Here is a 17846-nt window from a genome sequence, read left to right as displayed (position 1 = left end):
TAATCACCTACAGAAGTGGGGTTTTACGCCTAATTATAAGGTGTGGACTTTTCATTGTGAGTCTGACCAACGTGCCAGAATTGAGGTGATTGTCGCACCGACGAGCATGGTACCGGGATTGAAGACTTTGATGGTGCTCGGGATTTGGACGATGAGATGGAGGAATCTGCAAAGGCCTTCTATGAAATGTTGGAGTCTTCAAAACATCCTCTCCACGAGCAGACTGAGCTTTGTCAGCTGGATGCCATCGCGCAAGTAATGGCTCTGAAGGCTCAATTCAACCTAGGCAGAGAATGCTAGGACGCGATGATGACGATATTTGGACGCTTTCTACCCAAAGGCCATGTACTGCCTGCAAACTTGTACCAGTCAGAGAAAATCCTCCGTGTACTTAAGATGCCCTATGAGAAGATACATGCCTGTGAGAATGGATGTGCCTTATTTAGGCTTGAGTATGCGTCCTTGAACTATTGCCCCATTTGCAATTCTTCCAGGTATATTGTGGTAGACAACGGCATGGGTGAGAAGAATCAGACCAAAATCCCCATTAGTGTTCTTCAGTATGTGCCAATCGTACTAAGACTTCAACGTCTTTTCATGGTCGAAGAGACGGCCAGACAGATGACATGGCACAAATTGGGCAAAAGAACCAAACTAGACGAGGATGGGAACAAGATGCTGGTACAAACTTCAGATGGTTTTGTGTGGAGGCACTTCGATGCATTACATAAGGATAAATCCGAAGATCCAAGGCAACCTAGAGTTGCCATCGGCACGGATGGGTTCAATGTGTATGGTATGACGGCAGCACAATATAGTTGTTGGCCTGTATTTGTCATTCCACTAAATTTGCCACCCGGAGAGATTATGAAAAGAAAGATGGCCTGCCGTTAACACTTAACGGAGCCGTTGCAGTATGTGTCGTCCCATTTAATTTGCCGTCTTCCCCCTCATGGCAAAGATTCTTTGCCGTCCGCTTTGAAAAATCAGACGGAGAACCTCTTCACCGGATTTTTTTTGCCGTCTGCTGACCGACGGCAAAGTCTTTGCCGTCCGTGGTTTCCCCCTTTGCCGTCCGCCATGGCAGACGACAAATTTTGGAATTTCAGTAGTGATAAGACTGTCCAGAAAGCATGAATTGAACTTCAGATAGTAGCTGTAGTAGCAGCGCTACTGCTAAGGTCCATAGCAGTAGCATTGTGTCACATCCAGCGGTACTGCTAAAAGAGGCCCAATGAGGCCACCGACAGTCTGGAGGATGCACAGTCCTCAAAGGTAAAAGGCTTCAGTTCAACACAGGAACAAATTCTCCTTAGTTTTTGGTTTGTGGTTTGGTGTATGGGGAATTTCCTCACTTGATGTTTTACACTCGAAGACTGTGAGGAATTTGGTTTCTCGCGGAGCAGCCAACCAGCTAGTGGTTGTGGTGGCGGCTATTTATTGCCTGGAAGAATCCGACATGATTTGACATAAATGCCCTTAAATAATATGAACGTTCGTGTGGATAAGATCGGTGAGGTGGCGCGTGCCGCGGCAATGGTCGGAACTTTCAACTGTGGAATTCCTCATGTCTCTCATATTCCTCAGTCGAGGCGTTTGTAGGATTAGGCTTGGGTTGAGCATCATGAGGAAATTCATTCTGTGGTATTACCTCCACCCCCTTTAACAGTACAATGTTCCTAAGACTCAAGAGTAAAGAAAACGAAATAGAAAGAGTAAGTCTTCACGCTTCAAAGTCTTCAGGTTGTTTTCTTCAGGACACACCCTATTCCTCATCTTCAATATCTTCATGAGGAATATCAATTTCATCGAAATTCCTTCGCGATCAAAGTCTTCAATCTTAGGCCAATTTCTTCATCCAAAGACATACATTTTTAGGGGTCGATATTGATCGTATAACACAAAATCCTCTGTGAATTATAGAGCATGTGTACACTTATAAACACATTAGTTACTTAACATATATGTCTTCAAACCACCAAAATCACTAAGGGCACTAGATGCACTTACAATCTCCCCCTTTTTGTTTGTTGATGAAAATTAGGTTAAGTTTTTAACGGGGATAAAAATATGAAGTATAAATACTGAGGTTGAGAAAGTTGAAATCAAGATACTGAGAGACTCCCCCTGAAGATGTGCATATTTTGAGGAATTTATTTTCATGGCACATGCACATTGATGATTAATATCATGGAGATCTCCCCCTGTATCTTGTAAATCATGCATACATTTGACATATAAAATGAGGAGTTTGAGAATGCAAGATGAGAAATGGTGTCTGACGAATTTCACCATGCCTGCATTAATATACTTTGAGGAATAAGCATGCGAAGAAAAAAATTCAAAAGAGTTAGAGCACCATTGGGCTTAAGTTACAACTCATTACATAAAACACTTCAGAATAGCCAAGAGTTTGTAATTTAATAATGTTTATAAGCCCCAAAATAGATCCCGTTTGAAGACTAACTCAGATTTCTCCCCTTTTGTCATCAGGTGCCGAAAAGGGAGAAAACTGAGGACTAACACCCTTTGAAGCAATTCACTTCTTGGTTGATGAAGAGGCCTGCGAATTCTTGGCGACAGGGTTCTTCCTTGGACAATTCGTAGTGTCTTCTGGTTCTTCATCTGACCCAGCAGTGGAGAATGAATAAAAAGAACTGTCCTCAATGTCAGGAAATGGAATTGGCTTGAATTTCTTCTTGGTAGGCCATGAGCATTCTAAGTCTTGAGTAAACTCCTTCTTGAAGCTCCTCTTGAGTTTTCAGATGAGCCAAGGTGGCCCAGGTTCGATCAAACACCTCATGAAGATAATAGTGATTTTTCCTCACTTTGTTCCGAGTCTCGTTGAGGGTTTTCACAATTGCGCTGAATTGGTGTTTGACCCATTTCTGTTATTCATCACTCTCGGGGCAGTTGGGCTTAGTGGATCTTGGGTTGTAGTGTCATGATGTGAAGAATATGACTCTACTTGACGAAAGTGGCCATCAAGGGGCCGATTTCCTTCATCAATCACAGATTTGCCTTTGCCTTCAAGAGGCTCAGATATTTTCTTGATGACTCTAATTGGCGCCAGATATCCGATGTGATTGGGATAATCAGCTTGGTAGTTGATGCCTGACCTGCTTCTGATGAATCTCATGATCCACGGTGCATAAATCTTCATTTCAAACGGGGACAGTGTGTTATCAGCCAAAGTCCTCACGAAGAAATCATGAAGATTCATTGGTATGCCATGGATGACATTGAAAAGGATATTCTTCATGATGCCTATGACATCTCTTCATCATCGTGCCCTTTGATAGGAGCAATGACATTGGCCAGGATTTTGTAGACTGTTCGTGATCCTTACCTCAAATCTTGTACCAAAAAGCGAGTCCGTGGATGTTGGTCCTTGTCCAAAGGCTTCATGAGGACTTTGATCAGTCTATTGGGCAGTTCTAGTTCATCATACATCAGCACTGGATCCTCTGAGGGAATTGAGATTGGAAGAGGTCAAAGCAAGTCAGTGGCAGACGCTTTGTAGCGTGTGCTGAGTCATCCAATCCAAAACCCATGTGTTGACATCCTTTGGGTCGCCAGAGATGTCCAGAGTGGCGTAGAACTGAAGAATGATGTCGCAGTTCCAGTCGCCAATGTCAGCGCACTGAGGCAGTAATCCAGCTTCGTGAAGAACATTGAGTCCTGGAGTCAAGCAAGGTATTTCCTCCATGTCACAGTGAGGAATATGTTTATGCTGAAATATCTTGTTTCTCCCACAAAGCACTGCAGCATAGTAGTTGAGTTGGTTCCTTGCCCAAAACTTATTGGGCCTGATGCGAAGCTTATCATACGAATTCTCACCAGTAAAGTACATCCGTTCTTCATAGAATGTCCCCTTTTGAAACTTTGGCCTTTTGGAGAAAGGCTGATTCTGCTCCTGTTGAAGATTATGTTGTTGTTCTTGAGGAGGAGCCACTATCATTGTTGTTTCTGTGTTTACCACAACAATGGCTGTTTCAGTGTTTGGGGCAGGAGCATTTTCTTCATTCTGAGCATTTTCATCAAGTTGGGGATTTCCCTGAGCTTGAGGAATTTGCTTGTTGGAGGAGGCAGTTGCAGTATTCGTTGCGGAATTTTCTTCACCTGATGCAGCTACTTCTTGAGCAGATTCCTCATGAAAGGTTTTCTCGTTAGAGCCTGTGAGGATTTTTGTTGTAGCAGGAGTCAGAGGAATTTGAGTTGACCTTGGTGAGCGATGAGTTTCTTCCCAGAAGTCATCATGAATCACTGGAGTGCTGCACCCAGTTTCATCATCACCCACACGCTCTTCAGAGGTCTTTTGAGGAATGGTGGATTGAGGAATATCGTCAATCAGTATTTCCTCATCCATGATTTGTTCATCTTCCGCATCCTCCATTTCCTCATCATCTTCAGGAATGACATACTCAACTCCAAAGGGAATGATCAAGTAAGATGGAGCTACATTCAGAGGAGTAGCATCCACCGGGCACTTGAAGACTCTGACTGAGAAACCTTTTGGCGCTTGGCCTGTGAGGTTTCTGAGGTCATCGAAACTGTTCTCTTCTTTGCTTCTTTTGCAGCAGCTTTGGTCTTCTTCACGTACGATGCAGACGAAATCATATTCTTCACCTTTGAAGGTTGAGATGAAGGAATAGTTTCATCAGGAGCTGGTGCACATTCAGTCCTGGCAGTTTCCTCAGCTGGATCAGTGTCTTCAGCTGGAGCAGTTTCTTCAGCTGTAGTATCTTGAGAAATTTCCTCAGCAGGAGGTTCATCAGTTTCATCTTGCTCTATCAGCTGAACAATGTAGGTAGACTAAGGTGGCTTTTGATGCATAGGAGGAGCAACTTTCTTGTTGTATTCATCAACTTTAGCTGTTCTAGCCTTGATGAAATTCACCTTGCCACCTTGACGATCAGATAGACTTGTGTACTTATCTGTCAAGGCTTTAAGTTCAACCTGAGGTGATACAAGAGCTTCAGGCCTCAACTTGAGGAGATTCTGCTTGAGGAATTTCTCCTTCTTGAGTTCAGCAGCCTTTGCTTGCTTGGCTTGCTATTCTTTCCAGAGGGGGAAGCTATGACGAGGGGGAAGCTTCAAGTCATCAATGGGAGTGTTTAGATCTTCATACCAGAGGTCGATGAAGTCCAGCAGAACCTTCGGGTCCATGGCAAGAGGAATAGAGCCTCCCGAGGCTTGAGCAACTCGTTCCTGCTTGTTTCTGATGATAGCTTGAAGAGTCTCCTCATCAAATTAACTCACTTCCTTCTAATGCAGAAGGAACGTTGATGACTTTGCTAGGACTAGTCCTCATGCCTCTTCCAGCAGTCATTTTAGTCTTCAATAGAGGTGGTGAAGACGTTGTAGTAGAGCTCATGGCAGACGGCACTGAGGAACTTGATTGAGCAGGCTAATTCTTAATGAGCTCCTTCTGTTCAGGCTGTGAGGACTCTGGTGCTGTTGAAGATTTTGTCAGTGGTGCAGCCTTCTGAGGCAATAGCTCTTTTGGCACTGAGCCCTTTGGTTTCTTTGGCACAGTCTTCTTCTGAGCAATTGCTGTAGCAGAGGCCTCAGCAGCTCAAGAGGTGGCGGCAGTGGCAGTAGTAGTAGAGTCATCATTGAATTTCTTCACGGCTGCTTCTGCCTTCTTCTGTAACTTAGACAAATATTTGTCTTTCTCATAAGGGTAATCCTCAATAGTTTCAATGCTTGAGGGATGAGCAGCTTGTTGATCACCCTGAGGAGGCCTCTTCCAAGGTGGCTTGAGGGAAAATTTCTTCGCATACTTAGGAGTAACATATCTGTAATCTTTCCACTCCTTAGCCCACCCGCATTCAATTTTCTGAAGCCTTATCGTGCGCTTCGCCATTGTTTCTTTGCCATGAATTTCCTCATGAGGAGTGCATTAGTCAGCGTATATATCTTCAGGAATCTCAAAAGTTGTGTTCTATTCAAGCTACTTTCCTCCCTTCTCCTTCCTCTCATCTTCCATTTTCTTCAACTGAGGCTTTTGCTGAGGAATATGCACTCTTGAAGATTCTGATGACACTAGTAAAGTTTCTTCAAGGAAGCTACAAATGGATTAAGTTGATGGGAACCTAGTGATTCATCAGCTAACATTTTTGTACGTGTGAACAGAGTATGGGTGCGCAGAATTTGGAGAGCTCATATGCGTTCTCAGATTTGAAGAAATTGAAAATTTTAGTAGTTGAGGAATTTGACCAATGGGTTGAGGAATTTGACTAAGCATTCTCATCTTGTGTTCCAGAGTTGTGCAGATTCCAGAATTAACACAATTGAGGAATCTCATGAAGAATTTGAGTGGTTAGTGAAATTCATCAAGTGTTTGAGGAATGAGTGTGCGTGGCTGACAGACACTTTGAGGAAAAACAAATTTTGTGAGTCTAAAGTGAAATAATAGATCAAGAGAGGCAGTAAAATAAGATTTTAATTACCCTGAGCGAAGAACACGAAGAACAGGAGCAGTGAAAGAGTGAAGCTCTACGGTTTAGATCTTCGACGCCCTAACTTGGCGATAGAGATCAACTACGACGGTGGCAGAAGGAGAGATTATGTTTCCGGTGTGAGTTTGGCGACGGCAAGGGCAAGGCAGTGAAGGTTTTCCTCACCGGTGACGATATTGTTAGCGGTGGCGCTAGGGTTGACCTCGAGCGGAGAAGCCGAGAGGACGAAAAGTTTTGACTAAGGGGGGTAAGGGCCTATTTATAACTCAGGTGAAAAACTGTTCGGCCGAAACTTTTGGACCGGACTTCCCTTGCCCATTCGTCTCCGCACGACACATGGAGCCCATGATTGAAACGGTGGAGTTCATGGTTATCCGGTCGTGGGAATTGGGTCCAGTTACTATGTAACGTTATAAAAATTGATTCTTGAAGTTTTGAGGATTTTGTTGCAAAGTCCTCAGCTGACAAGGACACGGTGAGGATTTTGAAAAAGTGTCAAGTAGAACTCATATGAAGAAATGAATAGACTAGGTTGAGCTGAGCATAGAGGGAACTCGGGTCCGATCACATTCACTTAGATGAAATATCAAATTGGAGACTGAGCTATAAATGAATGTTGTTGAGGACTTTGAAATCTCCGTCTATATATATATATATATATGTATATATATATATATATATATCTACACAAATGAGAATCATCAAATGTTTTGAAAAGTTTGAAGATTTTGATGATTTTGAAAAACTTGTGACAAAGTGTCAGATTGATGAATTTCAACATTGAAGGAACACAGCTTGAAGAATTTCAAAGTTGGGTGGTGGCCTGACCCACCGTATAAGAATGACGATTTCAGGCGCCGCGTACAATTGTCGTAGGGCTGTGAGAATCAAATCCCTTATTAATTTCCTCACACTAAGAGTGATATTCTTCATTGATTGAAGAAAATCGATTCTTCGTGTGTTGCATAAGTGTTAGGATGTGTGCATGTTTTCTCAGAACATTTGAAGACTCTAAGATATTTAGCTCACATCGCAACTTGCAAAACCTTCTCTCATCCAAGGGCTTAGTGAAAATATATGCTAGTTGATTGTCAGTCTTCACATGATCGATGATGATAGTGCCCTTGAGGACATGGTCCCGAACAAAATGATGACAAATCTGGATGTGCTTAGTCTTCGAGTGTTGTACTGGGTTGCAGGCGATCTTGATTGCACTCTCATTCTCGCAGTAGAGAGGCACATTCTTCATGTTGATGTCGTAGTCTTTGAGGATTTGCTTCATCGAAAGCAGTTGAGGACAGCAGGATCCAGCAGCAATGTATTCAACTTCTGCAGTGGAGAGAGAGAAACAACTCTACTTGTTTGAGGACTAGCAGACTAATGATCTTCAGAGGAAATGGAAAGTGCCATATGTTGACTTGTGATCCACACGGTCACCGGCATAATCAGAATCAGAATATCCAACGAGATGAAGATTTGAGCCCTTGGGGTACCATAATCCTAGTGCTGGTGTGTGAGCTAAGTATCGAAGAATATGCTTCACAGCCTTATGGTGTGATTACTTCGGTTTTGCTTGAAAACGAGCAGTCATGCAAACACTAAGCATTATGTTTGTCCTAGATGCACATAGATACAATAAAGAGCTAATCATCGAGCGATATACCTCTTGATCAAAGTCTTTACCATTTTCCTGAGTGCACAGGTGGCCATTGGTACGCATAGGAGTCTTGACGCCTTTGCATTCATGCATGTCGAATTTCGTCAAAACATCCTTCAGGTATTTCTCCTATGATATGAAGATGCCATTGCGTTGTTGACGAATTTGAAGACCTTCATAGACATCTGATATTCTTCAGTCATCATGTAAGCAAATTCATCACAATAACGTTTGTCAGCACAACCAAAGATAATGTCGTCGACATATATTTGGCACACAAATAGTTCATTATCGTAGGATTTTGTGAAAAGAGTTGGATCGAGTGAACCAGGTTTGAAGCCTTTCTTCATGAGGACTTCCTTCAATGTATCATACCACGCCCGAGGGGCTTGCTTGAGGCCATAGAGTGCCTTTTTGACTCTGAAGACTTTGTCGGGATGCTTCGGATCCTCAAAACCTCGAGGCTGAGCAACATATACTTCTTCCTCAAGCTTACCATTGAGCAATGCACTTTTCACGTCCATTTGATATAAAGTAATGTTATGATGATTAGCATAAGCAAGAAGTATTCGAATAGCTTCAAATCTAGCAACAGGAGCAAAAGTTTCATCAAAATATATTCCTTCAACATGTGTTTAGCGTTGGGCTACAAGGCGTACCTTATTCCTCACCACTTGACCATCCTCATCTTGCTTGTTTCGGAAAATCCACTTGGTGCCGATGATATTGTGCTTATGAGAATCTGGTCATTTGACGAGTTCCCATACGTCATTTAGCTTGAATTGAAGAAGTTCATCTTGCATGGCGTGAATCCACTCAGGTTCCATGAAAGCTTCAGTAACTTTTGAGGGTTGTGTGATAGAGACAAAAGAGGAATGCCCACAAAAGTTAACTAAATGTGAAGATTTTGAGCGAGCGAGAGTACCTCGCGCATTGATGTCATCGAGGATTTTGTCAAGTTCTACTTCATTTGCAATCCTTGGATGATCTGGTTGAGGATTTTGTCTGGGCTGAGGAATTTGATCTGGAGCAATTTCCTCAGGTGCACCTTCTTGAATTTCAATAGTGTTGGGGACGATTTCTTCAACAATTTCCTCAGTAGGAACAATGTCTTCACTAGCTTTGCACTTGATTGCTTCCTCAGGAGATAATTTATCTCGCACAGGAGGCAATTGTTCTCTTTGCGAGCCATTAGTTTCATCGAACCGCACATCTACAATTTCAACAACCTTGTTGTGATAGGTGTCTAAGACTCTGTAGGTGTGCGAGTCCTTTCCATAACCAATCATAAAACCCTCATGTGCTTTAGGTGCAAATTTTGAGCTATGGTGAGGATCTCTAATCCAGCATTTTGCACTGCAGACTTTGAAATAACTTACATTGGGTTTCTTATCAATGAGGAGTTCATAGGAGGTTTTCTTGAGGAATTTGTGAAGATATACCCTGTTGATGATGTGGCAAGCAGTGTTTATTGCTTCAGGCTAGAAACGACGAGGAGTATGATATTCTTCAAGCATGGTCTGAGCCATTTCAACCAGAGTCCTGTTCTTGTGTTCAATGACGCCATTCTGTTGAGGAGTATAAGGAGCAGATAATTCGTGAGTAATACCAACTTCATCAAGATAATCATCAAGACCACTATTTTTAAATTTTGTCCCGTTATCACTCCTCATGTGTTTGATCTTGACGCTGAAGTTCGTCGAGGCCCTTGAGAAAAATCATTTGAAGACTTCCTGCACTTCAGTTTTATACAAAATGATATGTACCCAAGTGTATCGAGAATAGTCATCAACGATGACAAAGCCATATAAGGATGTTGCATTGGTTAGACTAGCATAATGAGTAGGTCCAAACAGATCCATGTGAAGTAATTCAAACGGATGAGTAGTAGTCATGATAGTCTTCGAGGGGTGTTTGGATCAGGTCATTTTTCCACTTTCACAACCACCACAGAGGTGGTCCTTGAGGAATTTGAGTGATTCGATGCCAATGTCATGCTTCTTCTTCGCCAGCATGTGCAAATTCCTCATGCCTGCATGACCAAGTCTTCAATGCCATAGCGAGCCTTCTGAGGTTTTTGCTAGTAAGCATGTGGCTGGTTGAGGACCTGTGGAAAAATCAACAATGTACAAATCTCCTCCGCTAAAGCCTTCGAAGACTTTGGATCTATCAGATTGCATGATGACTACACATCTATATTTTCCAAAGATAACAACCATATCAAGATCACAAAGCATTGAGACTAACATGAGGTTGAACCCAAGGGATTCGACATGCATCACTTTGTCCATGTGCCTATCCTTGGAAATAGCCACTTTGCCAAGCCCCAATACCTTGCTTTTACCTTTGTCAGCATAAGCGATTTGTTTCAGTAGTGATGGAGTAAGTGGCATGTTCATCAGCAAGATTTTATCACCAGTCATGTGGTTTGTGCAACCACTATCAAGAAACCACTCAGTACTCTTGGGTTTATCATCCTGCAGATGAATTAGTACAGCTTACCATCTCATATGCTTCAAACTTGAAGAATATGATATCAATTTCACCATATAGGAATTTCATCATAAACAGTAAATTTGAGGACGTGATAAATGTTATCATTTCATCAAATTTAGCTTGCGTCCAATCAAGCATTTTCGTGAGGTCTACAGTAAATTCTTCAGATGATGATTTTTATATGTAGACCTGGCCTGTAGAGGTGATTAGTTCAATTTCTTCACCACCCACATTTGAAGGGGTGGCAAAGAGTTCATCATCCTGCGAGCACCATATGAGAAAGGAGGCATTGAAGCTAATGCACTTCTCTTCATAGTAGGGGGGTTAGAGTACTCAAATGAATATGCCTAGAAGTTCTTTGAGGATTTGTGAACTTATTGATTTGTGGTATAATGCTCATATTCATATCCCTTGTAATTTCCCTACATATCATAAGCATTAGCACGAGTACGAGCATAATTTTGACCAGCTGATGATTTTGATCCTCTTGAAGACTTTGGTCCACCTGAGGAATTTAATCTGGGGTTTAGGTTCTTCACAGGTGGTGTCATGAGGACATTCACCTGAAGATTTTCCAAACAACTTTTGGGGACCCAGATTTTCTTCGGGGATGCTCCATTCATGTAGTTAGTTCCAACATATCGAGCAAATACTTCACCACATTGATTTTTGAACAGTTTATAGTTGGAGTCAAATGACTCATCTCAGGAATAGGATAATTCACATGCAAAGCCTGTTAGATTGGACGTGTCAACAGGAGGTCCTTTAGCAGCAACCCATGAGGTTTTGGGATACTGCTCAGGTTTCCAGTATGATCCATCAGCATTCAGTTTCCTTTCAAAGGTAATTCCTTCTTTCCTCGGGTTCGTGTTAAAAATCTTCTTTTTGAGCTCATCGCAAAGGGTTTGATGCCCTTTGAGACTTTTGTACATGCTTGTCACATACAATTCCGTCAGCCATGCATTTTCTTTAGTAACATTTGTGGTTTCCTCAAGTGAGGAATTTGTTACCACAGGAGCAGTTGAAGAATATGTAGCAATAGAAGCATTTAATGATTCTGGTTAAGAATTGGCATTTTCACGCTCGATGCATTTGAGACATGGTGGAGTGAATTCAACCTGAGCGACACTTATGTGTTGAGCAAGCAATGAATCGTTTTCCATTCGAAGATTGTCACGAGACATCTTGAACTTCTTTAGATCAAGTTTCCTTGGAGGAAATTCATGGGGAAGTTTCTCATGATCATCCAAGAGTGTGCCATAACGATCTTGAAGACTATCAAATCTGGACTGAAGACTTTTCACATCTTTAGTGAGAATTTGAGTATGATTCATTTCATCATTCAATAGGTCATCTCTTCTGTCTAGCAGTTTTTGAAGCTTTTCAATGACACTTTGTTGTTTAGTTGCAATGTTGGAAATTTACTGTAACTTGGTTCTTTATAATCATCAGGTTCATAGTCACTTGAGTCACAGGAGGAAGTGTCATTTGTTACGTTTGAACCTTTTGCCATGAAGCAATAGGTTGGAGCGCAGTCATCAGTATAGTCATCAATGTAGATAGCGTTGTCATTTTCTTCAAGGTCGAAGATTGACTTGCTGACAAATCTGGTAGCCAGTGCAAGACTTGCCACACCAGACTCCGAGTCTTCTTCAGAACCTTCCTCTTCATCACATTCCTCCAATTCTTCCTCAGAATCCATTTCCTTCCCAATGAGTTCCCGAGCCTTTTTGAAAATAGTTTTCTTGTGCGATGAGGACTTTGAGGATGAGGATTTTCAAGATTTCTTCTTTTTCTTCGAGTCATCAGAAATTTCATCCTTGTATTTCTTCTTCTTTGATTCCTTCACCCAGCAATGACAATCAGCAATGTAGTGACAAAATTTCTTTTATTTGTGGAAGGTTCTTTTCTTGTAGCCCTCAGATGAAGATTCTGAGTTCGTCATATGTCTTCCTGAAGATTTACCAAACTGGCCACGCCTTGTAAACTTCTGGAATTTCCTCATGAGTATTGCAAGCTCCTATCCAAGTTCTTCAGGATCACTAATGCTGCAATCTGAGTATTCTTCTTCAGATGAGGAAATTGCTTTGGCCTTCAGCGCACGAGGTCTAGAGTAGCTTGGTCCATACATATCTCTCTTTTCTTCTTGTTGGAATTCATGAGTAGTGAGTCTTTCGAGTATATCAGCAGGATCAAGCATCCTATAGTCTGCTCTTTTTTGAATCATCAGAACAAGTGTATCAAATGATGGATCCGGACATCTTAGCAGTTTCTTCACAACTTCATGGTCAGTGATGTCTCGAGCTCCCTGTGCTTGCAGTTCATTTGAGATGTCAGTGAGATGATCAAAGGTATCTTGGCAGCTTTCATTGTCAAACCTCTTGAAGCGATTGAAGAGATTGCGAAGAACATCAACACGAGAGTCACGCTGAGTTGAAATTCCTTCATTGACTTTGGACTGCCTATCCCAGATAAGCTTATCTGTGCCCAAATCACTCACTCTGCCATACTGACCTTTGCTCAGATGGCCACAGATGATATTCTTTGCTTGACAATCAAGTTTCTTGAATTTCTTCACATCAGCGGCAGAGACAGTAGCAGCGATGGAGGGAACACCATGTTCCACAATGTACCAGAGATCATTGTCAATAGCCTAACGATGCATATGCCTCTTTGTATTCTAGTAGGGAAAGTACTTCCCTTTGAAGGTAGGATATCCTGCAGTAACCCTGATCATACCTGCAGTCGACATAACTAAAACTCCAGGTAGTTAAACCAAAATCACACAGAACAAGAGAGTACCTTGCTCTGATACCAATTGAAAGTACGTTATATCGACTAGGGGGGGTGAATTGTTGACTTTTATAATTTCATCGCTGAGGAAATTCCTTTTGAGGTAATTTCCCACCGATGAATTATGTGTAGAGGAAATAGCACAGGATCAGAGGTGCAGAGATTACAACAGCAGATTACTTGGTGAAGATTATGAGAATCGGTTTGCACAGTACGCAGGTATACATAATGCAGGTGAAGATAAACTAGACTGAAAAATTTGAGGTTGAGGAAATTCAGAAAAAGTCTTCAGACAAATTCTTCAAATAGTACAAATGAAAGTCTTCAACATACAATTCTGAGGAAATGAAAGAGTTGAAGAAATAGAACCTGTATCACGATGAAGACAGTTGTTGATGACCCAGTTCCAACTGCTGTGACAGTCATACATATGGTTTCGAGCAGCTTGATATTGAAACCAAAGGACACACAGTCTCGGGACACATAGTCCCTACCGTATTCTCCTTGAGCTAAGGACACACAATCCTCGCCCAAAACTTGTGGTAAGTCTTCAGGGGAGACTTCGAAACCCTCACAAACTCGGTCATCCGTCGATCCACAGTTGACTGTTGGATACTCTAGACCATGATGCCTAAACGTCTGGAGGATGCACAATCTTCAAAGGTAAAAGGCTTCAGTTCCACACACGAACAAATTCTTTAGTGATGTTCAATCACTTGGTTTTTGGTTTGTGGTTGGTTTATGGGGTATTTCCTCACTTGATGATTTGCTCTCGAAGACTCTAAGGAATTTGGGTTGCTCTAAATGACAAGTGTCAGTTTCTTGTGGAGCAGCCAACCAGCTAGTGGTTGTGGGGGCGGCTATTTATAGCCTGGGAGCATCCCGACATGATTTGTCATAAATGCCCTTAAATAATGTGACCGTTGGTGTGGATAAGAAGGGTGAGGTGGCGCATGTCGCGGCAACGGTTGGAACTTTCAACTGTGAAAGTCCTCATGTCTCTCATATTCCTCACTTGAGGCTTTTGTAGGATTAGGATTGGGTTGAGCATCATGAGGAAATTCATTCCATAGTATTACCTCGACCCCCTTTAATAGTACGGTGTTCCTAATACTCAAGAGCAAAGAAAACGAAATAAAAAGACTAAGTCTTCACACTTCGAAGTCTTCAAGTTGTTTTCCTCAGGACACACCGAATTCCTCATCTTCAATATCTTCATGAGGAATATCAATTTCATCGCAATTTATTCGCGATAAAAGTCTTCAAGCTTAGGCCAATTTCTTCAGCCAAAGACATACATTTTCAGGGGTCAATATTCATCATATAACTCAAACTCCTCAACAATTTATAGAGCCTCTGTACACTTATAAACACATTAGTTACTTAACCTATAAGTCTTCAAACCACCTAAATCACTTAGGGCACTAGATGCACTTACAGGCATATGTCACACTTAGCGACATAAGAAGCTATCTTCCTCTTCATGCCAAGCCACCAGAATCTTGCCTTGAGGTCTTGGTACATCTTGGTTACACCAGCATGGATGGTATATGGGGTGTCATGTGCTTCTTACAAGATTAAGTTCTTGAACTCAACTTTGTTGGGTACACAAATGCTATTCGCAAACCATAAGACACTTGTCGATCCATTGAGAATCAGCTTCTTTGCCGTCTGCCATCATAGACGGCAAAGACTAAATCCTGGACGGCAAAGACGAAACCACAGACGGCAAAGAATCTCACGGCCGGCAAAATTTCTGCGTCAGCCTACGACGGCGTAGGACATTCTTTGCCGTCTGTGCCCCTAAAGCGGATGCCAAACTCTTCGCCGTCAGCTTTCCATAGGAGCAGTTGGCAAAGTGCTCGAGACGGCAGCCGACAGGAGTTATGTTCGTTAGGGGTTAACGGAGGTTTTGCCGTCTGCCTCCCCCTTATTCTTTGTTGTCTGCCTCCCCCTTGTTCTTTGCCATCTGCTGCCCCTTATTCTTTGTCGTCTTCCTCCTCCTCCTCCCCCCTCCACTCTTTGTCGTCGGCCTCCTCCTCCCCCCCTCCTCGGAGCCCTCTTCTTTGTCGTCTGCCCACCCTGGAGACAAACGGCAAAGAGCCTATATAGACACCCCAGGATGCACAGCTGGGTGCCATGTGGCACCTTTGCCATCTGCGAGCTGATGGCACATGTCTTTGCCATCAGCTGGCAGACGGCAAAGAGCCCATATAGTACCTGTTTTTTTTTGTTTTATATTATTTCACAGCACATATATATATATATATATTTGACAGCACATTTACATAATTCACCACACATATATGATATATAGTTCACCACACATATACTTGCCAACACATATATATAATTCACCACACATATATGATATACATATAAATCAATGTACTTCCCCGTACATCGAAAGAACCAACATACAAAGTATTGCACTATTTATCCATATATACATATACATATAGTTCGACATTGTTCATCAACTCAAATGAAAACTAGATGATATACATATAAAGTTCATTCATCGACATTGTTCAACTCCATGAATGCCAGCTTTCATGCATGTAGTATATCCAATCTGCAAAAATGTGAATAAGAAAGTTAGAAGAAGAACACAATATGATGTTTGCGAGCTAATTATGTCATTTTTAGTAGAAAACAAGCTAAGAATATAATATTCATGAGCTAACCAAGGTTCTTATGCCATTTTTAGCTTATTATGGCATTTTGGAGATAAATGGGTTAATTATGTCATTGTTGGGGATATTAAAGCAAAGACGAGAAGAAAGAGGAGGAGGAGGAGAAGAAGAATAAATCAAGAAGAAGGAGGAGAAGGAGGAGGAGGAGGAGGAGAAGGACTAAAAGGTCCTTGGCCTTCTCCTCCTCCTCCTCCTCATTCTCCTTCTTCTCTTCTTATTCTTCTTCTTTCTTTCTTTTCATTTTTCCTATTTATTCTCCTCTTCTCCTCTTGTTGGAGCTAAATTACCTAATTATTCCTTTTTGGAGCTATATGGGCTAATTATCCCATTTCAGAGTAAAACAAGCTAAGAATATAATATTCATGAGCTAACCAAGGTTCTTATGCCATTTTGAGCTTATTATGGCATTTTGGAGCTAAATTGGCTAATTATGTCATTGTTGGGTAAATTAAAGCAATGATAATATGAAAGAGGAGAGGAAAGAGGGGGAGGAGGAGAAGAAGAAGAAATCAAGAAGAAGGAGGAGAAGGAGGAGAAGGACTAGAAGGTCCTTGATCTTCTCATCATCGTCCTCCTCCTCCTCCTCCTCCTTCTCCTTCTTCTCTTCTTCTTCTTCTTCTTCTTCTTTCTTTTCATTTTGCCTATTTCTTCTCCTCTTCTCCTCTTGTTGGAGGTAAATTACCTAATTATGTCTTTTTGGAGCTAAATGGGTTAATTATCCCATTTTAGAGGCAAACAAGCTAAGTATATAATATGCATGAGCTAACCAAGGTTCTTATGCCATTTTGAGCTTATTATGGTATTTTGGAGCTAAATGGGCTAATTATGTCATTGTTGGGGAAATTAAAGCAAGGATAATATGAAAGAGGAGAAGAAAGAGGAGGAGGAGGAGAAGAAGAAGAAATCAAGAAGGAGGAGAAGGAGGAGAAGGAGGAGGAGAAGGACTAGAAAGTCCTTGGCCTTCTCCTTCTCCTCCTCCTCCTCCTCCTTCTCCTTCTTCTCTTCTTCTTCTTCTTCTTCTTCTTTCTTTTCATTTTTCCTATTTCTTCTCCTCTTCTCCTCTTGTTGGAGCTAAATTACCTAATTATGTCTTTTTGGATCTAAATGGGCTAATTATCCCATTTTAGAGGAAAACAAGCTAAGTATATAATATTCATGAGCTAACCAAGGTTCTTATGCCATTATGAGCTTATTATGGTATTATAGAGCTAAATGGGCTAATTATGTCATTGTTGGGGAAATTAAAGCAAGGATAATTTGAAAGAGGAGAATAAAGAGGAGGGGGAGGAGAAGAAGAAGAAATCAAGAAGAAGGAGGAGAAGGAGGAGAAGGAGGAGGAGGAGAAGGACTAGAAGGTCCTTGGCCTTCTCCTCCTCCTCCTCCTCCTTCTCCTTCTTCTTCTCTTCTTCTTCTTCTTCCTCTTCTTCTTCTTCGTCTTCTTTCTTTTCATTTTTCCTATTTCTTCTCCTCTTCTCCTCTTGTTGGAGCTAAATTACCTAATTATGTCTTTTTGGCGCTAAATGGGCTAATTATCCCATTCTAGAGGAAAACAAGCTAAGTATATAATATTCATGAGCTAACCAAGGTTCTTATGCCATTTTGAGCTTATTATGGCATTTTGGAGCGAAATGGGCTAATTATGTCATTGTTGGGGCAATTAAAGCAAGGATAATATTAAAAAGGAGAAGAAAGAGGAGGAGGAGGAGAAGAAGAAGAAATCAAGAAGAAGGAGGAGAAGGA

The sequence above is a fragment of the Hordeum vulgare genome, chromosome 5H, assembly GCF_904849725.1.
Source record: "Hordeum vulgare subsp. vulgare chromosome 5H, MorexV3_pseudomolecules_assembly, whole genome shotgun sequence".
In the NCBI taxonomy this organism is placed as follows: Eukaryota; Viridiplantae; Streptophyta; class Magnoliopsida; order Poales; family Poaceae; genus Hordeum; species Hordeum vulgare.
Note: the sequence above shows the minus strand (reverse complement) of the source record.